At 52.1% G+C, this 12,393-nt stretch overlaps 1 protein-coding gene across 1 annotated transcript in view; it reads right to left on the bottom strand.

Moving 5' to 3' along the window:
• Window positions 1–12,393, bottom strand: part of BOC (BOC cell adhesion associated, oncogene regulated) — a 73,508-nt gene that overhangs the window by 56,410 nt on the left and 4,705 nt on the right. Inside the window, exon 3 of the mRNA XM_037057383.1 lies at window positions 12,007–12,100. The gene's annotated coding sequence lies outside the window, so the exon portion shown is untranslated. The remainder of the gene's footprint in view (window positions 1–12,006; window positions 12,101–12,393) is intronic.

Below are 12,393 nucleotides of genomic sequence, written 5' to 3'. Positions count from 1 at the left end.
TGTCCACTTAACACCAGATCACATCAGAAGGCTCTGCCATCACTGGAGCCGGACACCCCAAAGGGTTAACAGCTCAGCCCCCAGCTGCTGGCCTTCCCTACGGAGCTGGATTTTCAGCTGGATCCCTACCGGGGAGAAGACAGCTCCCCACCCCCACCTTGGAGACTTGGGGCCCACCCAGCCCCTCCCCTCTCTTCGGCCCTCCCACTCCAGGAATGAGGCTGCTGCTGCCCAACATAGACCCAGACTGGTTTCATCTCCTTCCAAATCCATTTTGTGTCTTAACTTCTGCCAAGAATAAAAATTAAAACACTCACACACACGCATCGTGCGTGTATGGGAGGGGAGGACAGCACTGGAAGTTTGAACCGAAAAAGCCCAGGCAGGGAGCGGTAGGGGAAGGTCCCCGATGAAAGTGAGGGCCTGAAGACCTCCCGGGGGTTTGTCTTGTCCTGCCCGAGGCCCCTGCTGGCCGCACAGGGGGTCAGATCTGAGGGCAAGTGTTGGCAGCAACGCCCCTCATGTTTCTGGGACACCCCATTTCACACTCTTTAGCCCCCCACTACTGCCCAGAGGGGCCAGAGCAGCTGAACTGCCAGCACTCCGAGGGCCAGGGCCGGAAGCGGACTGCATTCCCCACACTTGGAGGAGCCTTATTCCTTGCCAACTCCAAAATGAATAAAACAGCACTTGGAATGACACGTGGGCCTTGGCGAGGCAGGCGGCTTGCTGGCTGCTTGTGGCCACCCAGAAAAACGGGTCTGGAACTGGAGCCTCATTCTCAGAATCCTGTCCCCCCCAACGCCCCCCCCAACCCAAGGCAGGCAGATGCCTGGATGTGGGGCCCAGGCAGACCGCAGCTCTCATCCAGCCCCCTCCTGTTCTCTCTCACTGCTGACTGTGTCCTTCTCCACAGAACCAGGAGTCCCTGCACTGCAGAAGGATCACACCCAATGCTTCACCCACTCAGGATCCTGCAGGCTTCATGTAACAGCCCCTTACTCAACTCTTAATCCCATCCTTTGCCCCTTGGCCTCCCCGAAATGGTGGACTAAGTACTCACATTTCTCAAACCTGTCCAGACGGAACCCACCCTGCCTCATGGAATCACTTGCCTCACAAATCAGTAAACGCTTACTGACCACCCACTCCACACGAGGCTTGGGGAATCCAAAGACAAAGCTCAAGCTTCTCCAAGAGCTCGAACACCTTGGTGGGGCGAGACACAGAGCCACCGCAGCACACTGTGGAGCAACTGGGAACCAAACCTGAGTAGCCTTGGCTGGTGGCCCTTCCTTTCCACGCCGTTGCTAGAAAGGGTGGGAAGACTGGACCACCACTTCTCCATAACAGGGCAGCCTGGTGGCACCCATCCTTGTCCCAGGTGGCACATGGAGCGCAGAGATGAAAACAAAGGAGTAGCTTAAAAACCGCTTTGTGTGTGTTGACAATTGTTGAATCTGGGTGATGGGTACATCGGGTTTGCGGTATTCTTTCTACTTTTGTGTGTTTGAGTTTTTAAATAAGCAGATAATAATGATTCCCCCTTCCCACCCCCAACGACCTAACTAGAACAAGATCCTTCTAAATCTTCCTAATCCTTCACCAACTTCCGGGAACGACCCCACCCTCCACCACCACTATCACACCTCCCCACTGTCTTCTTGCTTAGCCCACATCAGCTCGATCAGACAGGTCTCAGTAGGTGCCCAGGTTCTGGCAGGTGAGGGAGTGCGCCCCCCACTTAGACCTTCAAATGCTCCCCAGGGGTGGGACAAAAAGGCAGCCCCACCCCTGAAAGAAGAACCTTGGCTGCAGCCAGAAGAGGCCTGAGGAACCCATCTCCCTGGCTCTCTGTCTCAGGGAGTCTGGAGCCAGCCGCTGCCTCCCACGACCTCTGCATCCTTTACGGGGCTTCCCTGTCCAGGAGTCCAGGACAGGCCCTTCCTAGGACCCTGAGCGTGTCTCACCAAGCACATGTCCCCAGCTCAGCCTGGCTTTTCCCTGACCGTAGGACCAACCAAGTGCATGGGCCTAGAGGTCTAGGTGAAAGTCCATCCCTACCCTCTGGGCCTCCATGTGTCTACCTACAAAACCCTCAAATATACTATAACTGACAAAACTTTTTAAGTAGCCAAATCTTCTAAGAATGGGGCTTTGGAGAAAGAATCACAAATCCACAGCTCATCCGAGCCAAAGTAATAATAATCATGATGGTAATAACGGTGACCCTCTAGCGCTTACTTCTGAGCCAAGCCCTCATCTAGTGAGAGGACGTGGGCAATGCAATTCCACGTGGAATGACCCTCTTGATTGGACTCGGGAAACATTCAGAAGCTAGGTTATAAGTATCTTGAGGGCAGCAGGCACAGTGCTCAATAACTTGTGGACTGAGCAATTGAAAGGCCCCTCTTGAATGGTTATGAACACGTCTCTGGGCCCATGTGGAAAACTCCCGAAGAGGCACGCACAGGTGCTGGTCTCAGCAGGGCTCACTGCTGGGCATTTGGATAACCAGAGAGAGCTCGGTGCGTGCGAAACCTCGGGTGACTGAAGACAGGCAGGCTCCGGCAGTCACGAGTTTCCCTCCGGGGAGACAGGCCAGAACTCCCCAGCTCAGGGAAGGTAACACCCCTCATCTTAGCTAAGATCAGAAGAAACAAGGTCTCGGTGCTTTTCCTTTATCCAGACCATGGGCGTCAGCACTGGTATTTGGTTCATTGCCTCGTGTGAGGAGACTCAGTTCTGCCAGCCTACGGTTCCACCTCAGCTGGGCTCCTGCCCCTCTTCCCCTCCTGACTCCGGAAGCCTACAGAACTTTGTCAGAAAGGAACCTCCCTGATCCACTGCCGGGGCTGGCAGGGAGGGGGCCCTGATTTTTCTAGAGAGCAGAGTAGGTAGGCAGTGGGTAAAACTGGAACCCAACCCTGGTTTCTCCAGATTGTTCTGGAAAGAAAGTACTAGAGAAGATCCTGACTGCACCAGACAGTTCCTTCCAGCAACACTTGCTGAAGCTCCCCAAGGAGCAAGATGCAGGCCGGGCCTCCTCCTGGTGCCCCCCACTCTGACAGCGGCCTGGCGGGCCCCCCACTGTACAGAATGCCATCCCTTACGCTAAAGGTGGTTTTTTAAGTGCATCGCATTTATAAATTTCTATTTTTATAAATAAGGAGGCTAGTTACAAACGACTTTTGGAGACACCCCACCCCACCCCACCAAATCAGGAGAAAAAGAAATGGCTTGTTGGATCCCATACTTATCTCTGGGTTCAGAAACCGTGACCCCTGCCCCTGGACACCCGCTACCTGGCAGGTACCTAGAGAGGCCACATGGGATTCTTTTTCGAGAATCTCACTGTACCTCTCAGGGACAGAATTATGAGGAGGTGATTTCGGGGTAAAGGCTGGATTTAGTAAGGAACAGGGGGCCCACACTCACACGATTCGGCTGTTCTCTATCCTCTGCCTCCCCGGACAAACTGAGGCAAGGGCCGAGGCTTCTGGAAGCACTGATGGTCCGAAATCGCTGTCACGGGCTCCCAGCCTCTGGAGTGAGACCCAGGCAGGCGAGGAGCCAGGAGGCTCTACCCTGCCTACGAAATTAACAACGGAAGCAAGAACTGCTGGCCTGAAGAGAGCGTCATCCTGGAAGAGCTTAGAGAGCTTTAAACGTAGTGTCACAGTGTCAGCGACGAGACAGGGACAGGCGTTGTTAGTCTCCACTCGCATGGGGGCCAACCAGGTGGCACCGCTGAATGGCAGCAAGGAGCGCTTGGTCCTCGCCTGGAGGGCGGCCTAAGGCACCAAAGCAAACCGGTGGAGGAGGAGGTGTGGCTTGGGGTCCTCAGCATGGAATGTCCCCTTCCCGAGGGGGCCAGTGAGTCTCCTTTCTCCCTCATGCTGAGCTTGACACACCTGGCTGGTGTCCTTCAGCATGAGAAGGTACCAGCTGGCCTCAGCTCTGTGTTTATCCCAAACAGGAAGCGATGGAAGTGGGGTCTAAAGTTCAGTTCCTGCTCCTCAGGGTCAGAACTCTACCTGGTACCCCCTTCCTCAGCCCCTGGAAATTTCCAGCCTCATTCAACAAGGGGAGATGAGCTGCATGACTCCCATTCACAGGCACTTTCCTTATCCAGCATTGAAGTGGGGTTGGAGGAGCCCCTTCTTCTGCTTTGGTTACAAAATCCATCACCATCACCTATCCCCCCAAAAGTCTTGCTGTCTAGAAGGACTTCTGAGTGCACTGGATACTGAGGTTCCCGCCACCAGGCTCCCAAGGAATCCTAGTCTGTGAGGCTGACTGGAGAGGGCAGCACTTCTCGGCAGAGGAAAATGCTCTCAATCTCTCTGCACCTGGTGGGTCTGCCTCCTGACTGACCACAGAACAGGCCCCAGGGCTCTGTCACTCCCAGGACTCAGCACGGACACTGCTGGGACCTGGGCTGACCCAAGAGGCTGGGGTCCAGGTGGTGGCAGGCACAGGATGTGGTGTGAAGGAGGGTGCCTGGGGGCGCTCACTTCCCCACTGCTGGTGCTCAGCTCCAAGGCAAGTAAAACAAACTACTGAGGAGGAAGGCCCGTATGCCTCCTATTTGGGAATGGGATGGGAAGGTCTGCACAGCTGACACTTCCAGATGTGGAACCCAAACACAGGCAGCTCCTGAACGTTTACCAGCCTGAGCTAAACTCCAGTAGCACCAGAGCCAGGCCTGCTCAGTGGATGAAGGAACGGCACTATGGACTCTGCTCAGGTGGGCCTCACACGGGCTCCTCCTTTGCCGGCCCCTTGCTCCCCAGCTGGATGGATGTGTGTGTGTGTGTGTGTGTGTGTGTGTGTGTGTGCAGGAGGCGGAGGGGAGAGGCCATGTTTACAACCAGAGGAGACAGCTAAGTGAAAGAAGCCAACCTGAGAAGACTATACACTACGTGATTCAAACTATGACATTCTGGAAAAGACAAAAACACGGAGAAAGAAAAACCAGCCGTGGTTGCCAGGGGTTTGGGTGAGGGGAGGAAGGAGGTTAAAGAGCGGAGCACGGGGGATTTTAGGCAGCATTGTTCTGTATGACACGCTCATGGTGGATATGCGTCATTATGCATTTGTCAAAACCCATAGAATGCACATATAATGCAAAAAGTGAGTTTTCATGTACACTATGGCTTCAGTTAAAAACAATGTGTCAACACCGGCTCAGCAGTTGTAACGAAGTTACTACAGCAACAACTCAGTAATGTGGGGAACTGGTGGGGAGTGAGGAGTGTGCGGCAGCTCTCCGTAATTTTCACTTAATTTTTCCTGTAAAACTAAAATTGCTTTTTAAAAAAAAGGCTATTCATTTTTTAAGTTAAACAAGAAGCCCTGACTCGTGTGGCTGAGTTGGGTGGGCACTGTCCTGAAAACCGAAAGGTTGCCGGCTGGTTCAGTTCCCACTCGGGGCGCATGACTAGGCTGTGGGTTTGATCCCTGGTTGGGGATATGCAAGAGGCAGCCTACCAATGTTTTTCTCGCACATCGATGTTTCTCTCCCTCTCTTTCTTCTTCCCTTCCCCTCTTTCTAAAAATGAATACATAAAATCTAAAAAAAAGTCCTTGGAGAGGAGGCTTGGGCCATTCCCCAGCTCCCCGAGGTACTGTAGATGTTTGACCTTTGGGTCTTGAAAGGGCAATTTCTCAAACACACTTGTTGTCAGCACAAGACCTCTTGTGATCTTTATCCTATTTTCACGCATCCTCAGCTTCCATATCTAGAACCCAGTCAGAAATGACGGAGATGCAATCCACAGTCAGATCAGTGCCCTCAGCACAGACATCCCAACATGCTGTGCCCTGTACTTCCACGCGTGTCCGCCCCAACAGCTGAGACTGTGTGTGTGTGGCTGGGGTGCCTGGCCTGGGGCCTGACTGCCCCGCCCAGTCATTCACGTCCGTGGGGACTGAACTATTCTTAAAATCCTCCCACGCTTCATATCCCTGGCGTGTGGTCCCAAACCAGATTCACCAGAGCTCCAATTCAACCTAGGAACTGGGCTCACAGTGGGGGATCCGTACAGTAGGCAGCCCAAGCAGTCAGGAAAACCCCAGACGAACAACTGGACTATAGGCTCTTGGTGGAGTGAGAGGATGTGCTGGGCTTCTCTGCACTTCCCAGCCAGGCTGGGCATAAAGTAGATGTTCAATAAATTCTTCTTAAGCGAGTGATGTGGACGGGCCAGGGAGGCATCCATTGTTGCATTCCCCTTCGGGACGGAACAGCTGGCAGCCCTGCCAACGCTCCTGAAGTCAGCCGCCTTGAGGAAGAGAGAGGAACTAGGCTGTGTCCACTGCAGCCTCGCACACTCCTTGCTGGCTTTTCTAAAACAGACACTCCTATTACAGTCCTATTACTAGGACTCTCCCCCCCACATACCCACATATATGAATACCCAGAATGCATTTTTCTTACATAATTCTGCCTATAATTATTTCATTTTGTTCGAAGATCATTGTGCCCCTTTTGAGATCCAGGAGACCCATGCAGATTAGTAAAAAAAGGGGGGGGGCACCAATTACACATAAGATTCTATCTAGGCACTGGGAAGAGAGCAAGGGACAAAACAAAGTCCCTGATCTCATGGATCTTTCATTCTAAAGGAGAAGCAGACAGTAAGCAAAAGAACAAACAGACATATGTTGGGAGGAAATAAGTTAGGCTGAAGGGAGAGGGGACCACGGTGGCAGTACGATTTAATACAGGGTGGTCAGGGGCCTGAATAAAGTGAGGGAGGACATGTGCAGGGATCAGGGAAGGAGCTTTCTAGACAGAGGGCAAAGCAAGTGCAAAGCCCCTGAGAAGACAGGCTGCTCAGCGGGTTGGAGCAGACAGGAGGCCAGTGCAGCTTTGGGGGTGGGCAGGGTGGGGGCGAGAGGGAGGGCAGGGCCGACGGGCAAGGGGGGCTGCAGAGGGCGTTGAAGGTATTTGGAGTTTTCTCTGGAACAGGGTGCCATGGAGAGTTCTGGCTTCTCTTTTGGAAGCTGACACAGACTTCTCTATACACAGACCATGAGGCAGGGAGGTTGGGGGATCTGGAAGCAGGGAAAACACTTAGGAAGCTTCTGCAGTATGTCCAGTATTTCCTACTCTTGCAGGTAGGAAATGTCACTGGGAGACTTGGGTGGTGAAAAGCTGCAGGATTCTGGATACGTTTTAAAGGTAAAACCAATGTCACTGGCCAATTTAAAGCAGAATATGAGCGAAAGTACAGAAGCCAAACATGACTTGCAGGTTTGTAGGCTAACTGATAAAAACAAAAGATGCTGATCAGGGCAGAAGCAGAGGACAGGGCTGCATGGGAAGTCTTTCCCAGTGACCAGGTCTGCGCGCTGCTGCCTGACAGCACCCCCACCGCTGCCCCTTGCCGCATGGTGGGCTCCTCGATCTCCCTACCTTCTCATCCCTTTATCTCTGTAGACCTTGGGCCAGTGAGGGTTCCATCAGCGCAGGCTTCCACCTACTCATCCCTCTAGTTCCCAACCTATCAGTAACCCCCCTTCATTCTGTCCCTCTTTTCTTTCTTTCGCTAATAACAGCCACACTCAACTGAACGCTCACAACACCTGTTAATTCTCTTTATATACAGCATCTTGCTTCCTCCTTGCAACAAGCTCAAGAAACTGGAGTCTCAGTTCAGTTTAGGTAATCAGCCCAGGGACATACAACTACTGATTGGCAAGGCCAGGGTTCAAATCCATGCCTGTGTGGTTCTGAAGTTCCCTTTACCCAGAATGCCACACAATCTCCAACCTGGAAGTGGCCCCAGAAACACTGCTCCCTCTTAGAACCATCTTTCTCCAGAACTTCACCCTTTTCCTGGTAAGACTGGCTTCAGACTTCAGTGTTCTCGGGTGGGATCCCCCAGACAGTCCCCAAACTCCATTGCTCCTTCCTCTCTCAGGAAGGGTGTTAACCGGATCCTCCCACCAGAAGATTTTTTCTTCTCCCAACTTCCTAGTCCCTGAGACCTCTCACTGCCTCTTCCCGCCAGAGAGGGAAAGCCAAGGTAGCTGGAGTGACCCAGGAGGGTCTCTGGTAACAGGACTGAACTGCTCCCTGCCCAGGCTCCCCCACAGAATAGAGAAACACACCACAGACACAGGTATGGCCCTAGCACCCAGACCCACGCCCATCCCCTAGAATGTCCTATCTCCTAATTCACCTTGGTGGGCATGGATCCCAGAGGCCTTGGGTGTTTGGGGTGCGCGGGAACTCTGAACCAAAAGTTTTCCTTGTGCCTCCTAACAGTGCTCTGAGGAGGCAGCTTGTGTGGACGGGGACATAAAGGCGGAGAGTTTCCATGACTCCCAACCAGTTACCCAACTGTTGGTCACATAATTATATCTTAAACCCTCGTGGCCTGTGTTCCTGCCTTAACCCAGAATGTCCTAGCTTCAGACTCTCCATGTTTGTTAAAGAAAAACAAGGCACCGAGGGTAAATGCATCCTCCAAAGCCAAACCCCCGCCACACTCCTCAGCCAGGAGGGAGGGGTCCGTTCTGCTCTGCTGCAGGAAACTGCCTGCAGAGTTCTTCCCCCCACCTGCCCTGTGCGTGTGTGCCTGGAAGCTTCCCGCTCCCGTCAGTCACCTGTCTGTCAGAGCTGCTACCTCCTTCCTCGGGGTGCTTTTCTGTACAAGCTGCCGGTCTCCTGACTAAGCCATCTGCTTGGCCAAACGCCTCCCCCGCTCACGCCACCTGGGGCACAGAGGACCTGCTTGATCAGACTTGCAGACACCCAGGGAGCAATGGTGTCTATGGTGAAGCAAGGTTCCCACAGCCAGTTCAGATGGCATCCCAGGGGTACAAACAAAAAGTCAGGAAACATGTTCTGAGATGAGACCCAAGGTGGCGGCGGCTTTGAGCCCTGCCTGTGGAGTCTGACAGGAGCGGGGACACACAGCCTGGCCTCCTCCCGCTGCTGCCACTGAGCTCGGTTGAGCCTTCCAGCTGTGTAAAGGACCCCACCTGCCCCTTACACTTTGTTGCAAAAGAAATAGCTCCCCCCAACGAAGAGAGCTCTGCTTTGGGGGGGAGATGGTCTGAGTCCTTGTTTCCTTCAAAGCCGGAGTTTTGAAGTCAGCAGCCCTGTGCAAAAATCTCGGCTCAGCCCCTGCCCAGCTGTGTGACCAGAACAAGTCACCTCAGTTATTTAAGCTTCAGCTCCCTCATCTGTAGAATAGGGTCATAATGCCCATCTTCACGAGACTGCCTGGGGCCTGCAGAGGCAATGCTTGCAGTGCTAAGCACAGGGCCGGGCACACAGTAGGTGCTCACTGACTGGCAGCTACCATTCTCCACCTCACTGGAGGATGGCAGAGGCTGGCGGTGCTGCCTCATTGGTACGGAGATTCCCCAATCTCAGCCTGCCCTCCCGGTCCACGGATAACTCCCTGAGTGACAGGGGGACAACTCTTCCCTCCCGTGATGAAGGGGGCCTGCTGCTCACGTGTGCTCACCTCTTGGGAGAGGGGCTTGCCACATACAGGCTTCATTTGTAAATTTGGAGGAACAAAAATTAACCCCATCACAATACTGCCTTCAGCAACCAGTTCCATTCTTCTCACCCAAAGGCAAGACCTCTGTGGCGTTCCGGTGATGGGGAACGGGTTGCCAACCTTGTTGTTCCCTTTGGGCAGGAGAGCTGAGCTCCCCCACCCCTCCCTCTGCCATTGTCAAAGACCACCCAGTGAAACTTGCTGGCAAGCTGCCACAGTCCAGACAGGAGAGAAAGCCAGGCCTAAGTACCCAGCCTCCGTGCCTGCAACAGAGGGCTATGGAACCAAAGCACCTGACTGTGGGGCGTCCACCTGGCGCTGACGCAGCCGGCATGACGGCAGACCACCAACGGCGTCAACGGAGGTTTGCAGGTGACTGGTTCCAAGGCCTGTGCATTGGAAGAGCCGTTAAAATAGAACGCGTGGCTGTAACACAGCAGATCTTTATAGAACTTGTTCACTACAAAACACCCATTCATAATGACAGGGGTAAACAGCCATGAATTTCCATCACTTCATGTGGGCTCACTTGCAGAAGAGGGCCCTGTGCTGACGGGCTGCATTCTGACCTTCACGTGAGCACAGGTACTTGAAAAGGAGGAGCTGCGGTAACCCCGGTGTGGGATGATCGGCGTTAGACAGAAAGCAGGAGGAGAGTCCCGTGTCAGGGGGATGATTTGTAAAATAATCTGCTTTCACAGAAAAGTAATACAGCCAGAACCCCCGATTTTCCTCTCCAATTAACTGTGAGCCACACCTAATAAACCTGCTGGGATTATAATGTTAGGTAAATTCAAACATGTAAAGGCACTCGGCTGGGACTAATCTGGAAAAACACTGGCTGAGCCAGGGAAGGCTGGAAAGGGCTCCCCTCAGGAATCCAATTCCAGCCCAGCCTGGGGGAGCCCTCCAAGGCCAGCGGGGCCACATACCCTCCTCCTCTTACCTGTAACTCCCATCCTGGGTGATAGTTATCTCTCAGCAGCCACGGAGGTTCCTGGGCGACAGCAGAGGTCTGTAACTTTTATTTGTCCCTAAAATAAATGTCCCCTCACTTGCTACTCTGGGAAGGATTTCGGAGCCAAGCCAACCTATTCCAGACAGTACAGCAAAGGGCAAATGGAACGGAAAGGTAAAAAGCTGAATTTAAGCATGTGTTTCTAGCATTCTCAGCTAAAACCTGACACAGATGAGAAAAAAAGACTCATTTCTTCCTTTTTGCTGTGAAAGTATTCGGTAAATGGTTTTAGAAACCTGTCTAGTAGTCACATTTCTGAGATTCTGTATTCAATGCAGAGATTCTAGTTTTTAACTTTCCTAAAATTAGGGGGGGAGAACCCTACTCTGAACTTATCTCCTGTCTCAAGAATACTTCAGCCTATCAGCTGAGGAGGAAAGGGATGTTTTCAGGGAAAAGTAGCGATGGGCAAAGGAAAGCACACACTTCAGCACTGCCAGTCCCCTCTCTGCCCGTGATACTCCGCCTGAGCTGTCGACTCTCCTGCGTCAACAAGCCTTTCTTAGCCGACCTGGTCCAGGTGCTTTGACCCTGGAGTTTGCATTGCGCTTTGCTCATCTCCCTTCCCTGAAGGAATGGGATTCTGATGCACAGGAATGGGCTCTGGTACACAGTAAGTACTCAATCGGAGCTTGTGGAAAGGGTGAAGGCTGCAATCTACACACACGACATCACCCTCATCTTGTCCAATGCTGTCCAAACTCATTTTAGAGAAGAATAAACATTCCTTAGCCATACTTTCTGCTGCTGAGCTCTTTTTGCATTATTTTTTATTCAATCCTACTTATCCTGGCCATCTTATGTATTTTCCTGCTACTGACCAGAACTAGTTGAGACTTTCCTCAACATTTTCTCTGGCAACCAAGTTAAGTTGACTGTGTATTACTGGCTCTGATCTTTCTCTTATGATTTCCTCTTACTGCCCAATAATCCTGTCCCAAACATCAAAGGCCTTCTTTGAAGATAAGGCCAAATTCGCCATTAGGAAAAGAGAAATTATTTCCTAACTTTACTTCAGAGGATAGAACGACACAGAATCCCTCTGGGTTTTGAGAGATAAACACTGCCCGGGACGTCGGATCACAAGGCATTCGCTGTAATACCACCGACAGAGACATAAACACAGGGCTTTCTGTGCCCAAACCTGAGTTCGACTCTTCCACAGCAGTCTCAGACTACAAATCCTGTAGGAGATGGTTTGTATGCAATATGTCCAACAGTTTGCCTCGGGGGAAGAGGGGTTCGCACAGCTGCCCTGGGGGAACGAGGCCACCACAGGCTCTGACTAAAATGTATGTGAGTCAAACTTGAACCGATGTGTGTTTAGTCCACATTCCACTCTAGCTGGACCCTTCCCATGCAAAATGATGAGAAACGTTCTCTCTTCCAGTGGCAGCACAAAACATGAAAACTGACAGACCTAGCAGGCCACAGATACTGTACTGCGGGCAGAAACCTCACCTGCTTCTTCCTCTACTTCATTGCTGCTCTCTCAGACGGTGGCAGTGTTGACAAGACATCATGGGTCATGGGTTCCCGGAAGCTCGTGCTGGGACTGAGGAAAAAGAGAAGTGTCTCATCTTTAGAACAACCAAATAAACAAACACTCCCGAAGTGTTTGCTTTTTTATAAGGTGCATTTCTACAAACCATAGTAATTCCTTATTAATCCATTTATAAGTAAGAAAACAAAGAAAAAGCAGTTTTTCTAAGATCAGAGACTTCCTTAAGTCTCCAGTCACCTGGCTCCTTGCTAAAGATGAAGTGAAAAATGGATGAAGGATGCTTCGTCAGGTGTGGCTCAGTTGGTTGGAGCACTGTCCCATATACCGAAGGGTCATGGGTTTGA

Source organism: Sturnira hondurensis, unplaced genomic scaffold (assembly GCF_014824575.4).
Source record: "Sturnira hondurensis isolate 20B ecotype Veracruz unplaced genomic scaffold, ASM1482457v3 Scaffold0009719, whole genome shotgun sequence".
Classification (NCBI taxonomy): domain Eukaryota; kingdom Metazoa; phylum Chordata; class Mammalia; order Chiroptera; family Phyllostomidae; genus Sturnira; species Sturnira hondurensis.
The sequence above is the reverse complement of the archived record's forward strand: the minus strand, read 5'-3'. Positions and strand labels throughout refer to the sequence as shown.